General features: G+C 37.2%; 1 protein-coding gene across 1 annotated transcript in view; it reads left to right on the top strand.

Moving 5' to 3' along the window:
* Window positions 1-6,158: 6,158 nt before the first annotated feature.
* The window catches only part of LOC125036001 (ribosome-binding protein 1-like), an 11,122-nt gene continuing 9,780 nt past the window's right edge, over window positions 6,159-7,500 (top strand). Inside the window, exon 1 of the mRNA XM_047628344.1 lies at window positions 6,159-6,246. The gene's annotated coding sequence lies outside the window, so the exon portion shown is untranslated. The remainder of the gene's footprint in view (window positions 6,247-7,500) is intronic.

Raw genomic sequence — 7,500 nt, 5'->3', positions numbered from 1 at the left:
TAATTAGCTACCTGGTATCTGTACTTTTCAGTTAGCAAAGGAGGGAATATATATATATATATATATATATATATATATACATACATATTTTACAGCTTGATACCCAAACAGGACAATAACAGTACAATAACAGTACAAGTACAAATATGATCTGACATCCCAGCCTGGCTGCATGGACGGAGGTTCTCCTTCTCGGAGCGATTTTAACAGATAAAAAATCGGAGGGTTTCCTGGCCAAATACTTTTAATGTATATGGTCTAAACTTCTGTTAATATAAATACATAATTCACATGGTTAGACAAATAGCTAAGTGGAGCATGTGGTGGCATTCTTTTCACTGTAACAGGAACGAGGATGCTGACGGGCGATGGCGAGCGGTGACCACGGAGTATAACCGGTGTTTCACATTCACCCCGGACGCTGTAGGAGGCCTCACGTCCTACGCCGTAACCCTCAACACCACCTACAGGGGAGAGAAACGCCCTCGCTTCGGCAACAACACGGCCAACCTCCTGCATAGCTCTCTGCGCCATGAGAACGAAGCTCATACACTCCTTAGGCTGCACGACACGCAGGAACAGGTGTACCGGTTCGAGGAGGAGGACTTCACTCGCGAGATAGATTACCATCAGTCGCTGTCTGTGAAATTCGTCGTGGAAATGACGCGCGTAACAACGGTGCCAAGCCCAGGTCGTGAGTGTGATCCTTCTCCTCTTTATTCACAAAAGGTTTGTGTGGCACAGTGCCAAGCTTCCCGCCTGGCAGAGCTGATCGGCTGCCGGTTGCCGTACCTCACCTGGTCAGCCCTGCCGCTCTGTAATAGTTCCTTCCAGTATCGCAGATTTCCGCGCCGGTTAGGCAACCGAGAGGTCCATAAGCCTTTAGCCAGCGGCGAAGCGAAGGCTGATGCGGGGGATATCAGCTGCTATGACGATTGCTTGCCAGCCTGTACGTGGAACCATTACAAGACCTCCACGACCACTACTTCCTCGTACACGAAGAAAGTAACGGTCATGTAAGCAACCGAATAATTGATCGATTTTATTGTATTGCACTGTCACTGTTTATCTGTTAAATCATGAACTTGATTGCTTTTTCCCAATCGATCTTATTATTATTGTCTTATTATGTTCGGCCCTAATATCCCTAATGGCACCTCGAGCCATTAGTCACCAATCGAATTAGACCATGAAATGAAAAATCAAGGCAAAATCACATTGCTGTGCCCCAACTCCTATTCTAGTGTTCCTGGAAGAGGACCTGCATAATGAGCTCACCGATTTCAGGTTCTCTCAGTCCACCTACGACGTGGTGGCGGAGGAGGACGGCTACACGTGGGCGCAGCTCCTGAGTGACGTGGGCGGCGTGGCAGGCTTCATGATGGGCGCCTCCCTGCTCTTTCTCCTACAAGGTCTTCTGGGGTTGATCAAGACGCTATTTGCGCGCCCGTCGAATTGATGATCGTTCCCTCAGCAGGGCCTGCGCATCTGCCGTCGGTTGGATTAAATGCCTGTCATGTCATTTATGTGTGTGTGTGTGTATGTGTGTGTGTATATATATATGTATATATATATATTTATATATACGTATATAAATATTTATATATATATGTATATGTATATGTATATATATGAGCATATATCTATATATGTGTGTATGTGTGTGGTTTTACGTATATATGTGTATATATATATATATGTGTGTGTGTGTGTGTGTGTGTATTATATATATATACATTATATATATACATATGTATATATATGTATATATGTGTGTGGTTTTACGTATATATGTATGTTTATATGTATATATATATATATATATATGTGTATATATATATATGTGTGTGTGTGTGTGTGTGTGTGTGTGTATGTGTGTGTATGTGTGTATGTATATATATATATATATGTATGTATGTATGTACGTATATATATATATGCATATGTGTGTATGTGTGTGTGTGTATAAATAAAGCTCGCTGTCTGCGTTAATTGTACTTAATATTAACAGGATATTAATGCTAGTTTTTGATCGATGCTATGAAGGTCTACGTTGGCGTGCCTAAATTACTGTATTGCTTTATTGGTTTCTTATCTAATCGGTTTTTAAGTGAGGATGCCCGGTGTTGCCTCTGACCTGGCCTTTGGAGTCGACTTAACACGCCTGGCAATGTGTGGGGTCTAAAGTACAATGGATGAGGGGGGATGATAAGATTTTCGGGGAGGTTGGATTAAGAATAGACGTTTGGCAGCAGAGGAGTCTTCTTGATCCCTGGGTTGGGCGTGAATGCGAAAGCTTTTGAATATTTGAATTAAAAGTGAATGGTGTAGAGCATGGGAAAGCTGAAAAGACGGAAAATTTTAGAATTCTTAAGTAGGCAGATAATTTTAGTGTAGATATGCACTCTCGGACATCGAATGACTACAACTCGGGACAAAAAAGTGGGAATATTTCGTCCCGTGATCTTACACAACAAAATAATCAATATCAAAGATGTTCCTCAAAATAGGCTGCTTTATCATAGTGGAACATATTCTCTGGGGGCATATAGCAACCCCACAGAGGACCCTTCTCTCACATATTAATCCAGAGATGTAAGGCTGTCGTATCAAATTCTCCTGAAGATTTCTGGTAGAAAAACATGACTGGCAACTCACCCCTAACCTTGGAGTACTTCGATTCGCAAAGACTCTTTGGAGAAAAAGAAAATATTAGTGTTGAAGACAGCAAATTCCGATAGAAAATGCATATAATTGTATAAATACAAAACATAAGTCAGCATAATTAAGTGTTAGCCGATTTGAATAAACAGACTCAGTGAATCGGACTACTCCAGGGTGAGTTGACAGGTTTTCTCTTCCTGGGATATGTTGCAGGATTTTCGGGCTGCATTCTCTGGGTTACCTTCTGCAATTTAGGAATTATATAGTGAACACATGATCCACTACTTTCGCCGTTTTTTTCTTTTTTGTGTGTGATTATGCACTGCTTTCCATGTATGCGGGAAGTCAAATTCTACAAAATACGGTCAAGAAAGGCAATGATATCAGACTCTGCACTATGCATCAGCTGGACTTTTTTATCATGGAAATGGATTATACAGTAATTTGTTTTCTTATCACACGGGTTCATCACTGCATGATAACTGAAGAAAGACATGCGAAATACATTAGAGGATTACTTAAGTGTAAATCACAGTAAAAACAACAAATTGAATAGAAATACGAAATTCTAAGAATCCTTATACTATAATTAATTACGGCCAAATGCTGCCTTGACCTTCTTACTCTCCTATTGTGCCCACATAGGGAATATATATATATATATATATATATATATACATTTTGTATTATAGGATACCATGATAAATTTATACTGTAGCCCAAAAAGCGTGATTATTTGCCCTTACTAGATGTTAACTTTACTCAAACTAAGATAAGTTGACTGTATCTCTCTAACTTTGTTAAAGGGATATGAATTACCTTTTTTTCTGTTACGTGTAAGAGTAAGTTCACATTATTATTTTTTTCGTCACTAAATATATCACCAATAGAACGAAGCTTGTATTATTTTCCTAACGATGCTACACACCTTAGTTGAAAAGGGAAAACAGAAACTGTTTTACTATTAACTTAAACCTACTTTGGTTTCAGAGTTGTCATAACATCTATCATATATATTTATTTTAATCTTTTCATCACAGAATTGAGAGAGAGAGAGAGAGAGAGAATTGTAACAGCGTCTTCGGGGTCGCCCCCCCCCCCCCCCCCCACCCCTTCCGTTGCTCTACCTTACAGCTGAACACCGTCATTTGTTCACATGATTGCCCTGCAGCCTTTTGAACTGTAACGCCTGGACCCATGCATTCTCGAATGTAGTTTCGTTTTATCAGGTTTACATATTAGGTGGCTTTGCATACGTTCGATCAGTCACTAGGCATATGATCTCATGTGTCTATCGCGGTCTTTGAATATTCGATAAAAATGTTTTATCATTAATATCAATATTATATTATTATTATTATTATCATTATTATTATCATTATTATTACTATTATTATTATTATTGTCATTATTTCTATTATTAGCATTGTTATCATTAGCATAATTGATTATTACTGCTACTACTAGTATTAGTATTATTTTCATCATCATTATTACCATTATCATCATTATCTTTAACATTATAATAATAATAATAATAATGATGATAATAATAATAACTATTATTATTATTATTATTATTATCTCCCTCCTCATTATTATTATTATTATTATTATTATTATTTTTATTATTATTATCATCATCATCACCATTATCATCATCATCATTTTATCATCATCCTTTATCATCATTATCATCGTCATCATTTTTATCATCATTATTATCATCATCAGTATTATCATTATCATTATCTTCCTCCTCATTATTATTGTTATTATCATTATTATTATTATCATCATCATCATCATTTTGATCATCATTCACAATAATACATTTTTTTAATCCGGAAAATCGTGGAATGAGGTAAATAATTGAGGTGACGAAAGCCTAGTAACTGACTCCTTGATGACTAAGCGCTTGTGTACCCATCTATTTGTAAGCAAAAATAAGAAGAAAAATACACAGTAGACAGTGCATACATCTATGCACTCTCGGCTGCCAACAAGAAAATGTCTCCAGAATTTAACTCAGGAGGCAAGCAGCCGCCATATCACGTCAAATTCATATTAATCTTTATTTTCTTTTTTCATTCTTGGTGTGATTACATGGCCGAAAAATGGAAATCACGCGAGAGGGGGCTTGCTGCTCGCTCACCAATATGCAATAACATACATGCACATAGAGAGATACACATACGCACCTAAGCTTATATATATGGGTCTATGTATATGCGTGTGTGTGTGTGTGTATATATATATATATATATATATATATATATATATATTTACATATGTGTGTGTGTGTGTGTGTGTGTGTGTGTGTGTGTGTGTGTGGATAACACATCACTGAAGCTAGGAAATTTCTGATATCTTGCTATGGAAATTTTTCCGCAGGTTCTGGAGACGACCGAAATCCCAGCTGCACCCAAGTCCCGTACTTTTTTCTGCACAATTTCCTTGGCTTTCGACCTGCAATGTGACTGGCTAATGTGTTTCTTAGGTTTGTATTAACGAGAGGGCAAAGAAGAGAAATTCAGGCATGTCTCAATCTCAATCTCAATATGTTGTCAATAGGTCGTTAAAAATTAGCGCATATCATGAAAATAATACTTTCACCAATAAGAAATAGATATAGCCTTCATATGCGATTCTTTTGGTAAATATGAAATCACATATGAGACTCTCATATCAATAGTTTCCGTACTTGTTCTTCATAACACATTTAATCCCAGATTTATAACTGCGGAAAATTTTCCGCAGGTTCGGGAGCCGCCCGAAATGGGGTGCATTTAATTCCTTTAGCTATTACTTTTTTTATCCTGCGTTGTGGTTGGCCGTCAGATGTATTCTTCATTATTAAACGTGAGGGCTAAGAAGGATAAATACTGTTAATAAGATATTACTTCTACCTAAAATAAATAAAAGTAATTTTACATTTGCTATATCGTATTGTAACGGAAACAAGAAAATCGCATGTAATACTCCTATTTTAATGTTTTTCGTTTTCATTTCAATATTTTCCGTAGATATTCTGTATAGTCTTGTTTAAACCCAAATGATCTGCTCGTACGGAATTCACGCGTTATCTCAAGTCATGCTTTTAGGAAAGCAACCTCTAGTAACAGCTTTGAACATATATATATATATATATATATATATATATATACAGAGAAACACAGAAAATTAAGAAAACCTAAATCAGATTGAAGAAAAAATTGTAAAGGAATAAGATATATTCTCAATATATCCCTAAGAAATTCTAAAATGATCCCTTGCTCGACTACAAAAAGGACACCTTGTCTTCACTGAACACAATTAGATTCGATTAACAAAAGCCCTTATATCATCGAACAAAATCCAGTAAAATAGATGAATTAATTGAAAATAAACGAATGAGTCCTTTACGAATGACATCAGAATTACGCGAAAACTAAAAGGAAAGCCTAAAAGAACGCCTTACTTTGCCCGGATTCCTCTGGATTCCAAAAACGGTGAATCCCCAACAACAACACCACGCACAGTCGGCGATACACGTGTGGCATAGGAGTGTGTGACTGCCGGACGAGTGTGGTCTTGGAAAAGGTATGTTATTTAGAGTATTGAAATGATTGATGAAGATGATGGTTGAGAATAAACTTTAATGCCTGGTGATACTGTTTTCTCCAAATGAAAGCTTTTATTATCAGTTAAGAAACACATTGAGAAAGTAAAGTGATACACCAACTGGGTAAGGGCATTTAAACCAAAATTTAGCACAGAATGCAGACAAATCAGTCAAAGGGAATGGATAACGGTGAAAGCAGATGACAAAACTCCACTTAAAAAGCTGTTCCACTGTATGTATATTTCCGAAGTGTTAAACTCCCCTTGTTATAGTATGGTGGATTTTCATTAAGGCACCGAGTACTGTACACAATACCAGAAACCAACCTCTGGAACTGTACCTAGAAACACCAGAAATCCAGAAAAAGTGTCAATTGTTCGGAATATCTGCACATGCATCACAACACTGATACTGATGAATTCCATACTATTCATACAAGGAGGAATTATGGTGGGGGAATTCACTTGTACCACACAAACTTGGCCCAAGTAATAAGAGGGCATGAAGGGTAAATAATCAAGGAAAACAAACACTGTGCACTGATGTACCCAAGAGTTTTATCACCGAAAAAGGAACCATTCCAAGCTTTATCCTGCCAGGATATGCATACAGGTTGTTCTTTGACCTTTATGCTATTGTGCTGTTAGGTGCTGAGGCAACCATGGCAAACAACCTTGATGGCCCAGAAGCCCTTTCTAAACAGAATTTGCCTGCTAGAAGTTTGTTGTTCTTTACTAATATGTCAAAGGTAGAGAGGCCATGGGGAGTGCATGATTCACTGTAGGTGCATCTTTGATAAGTAATTGTAGGCAGACCTGCACTTTCTGCAGATTATTTTCTGTGCTCGATTATTTTTTTCAAACATAGCATATAGATATTACTTTTTCTGTCTCTCTGCAGTCCTCATTTTAAGATTTACCCAAGCTAAGTGTAGTGATTTTCAATTCCTTCATCCACCCTTCTCCCCTTTTCAAGCTCATGCACTTTTTCAGCTGCTCCATGCATGGAAGCATCTCACACACCTCTTGGCTTTTATTTTAGCATGCATTCTTCAAACCATACACATGAAATGTAAAAGCTTTCAGGAATATCCTCTCAGTGACAGATAACAAAAGAATTGTTCAAGGACATCCCTCAGTGCTAAGGCTTTCATACAACTTTTTGAGTCAAAATTTTCCAACCTAGAAATGGATATAAATTTTAATTTGTAAATTTTTCTAATTTTGCAGGTA

The sequence above is a fragment of the Penaeus chinensis genome, chromosome 20, assembly GCF_019202785.1.
Source record: "Penaeus chinensis breed Huanghai No. 1 chromosome 20, ASM1920278v2, whole genome shotgun sequence".
Classification (NCBI taxonomy): Eukaryota; Metazoa; Arthropoda; class Malacostraca; order Decapoda; family Penaeidae; genus Penaeus; species Penaeus chinensis.
This window is presented reverse-complemented; position numbering and strand designations above follow the sequence as displayed.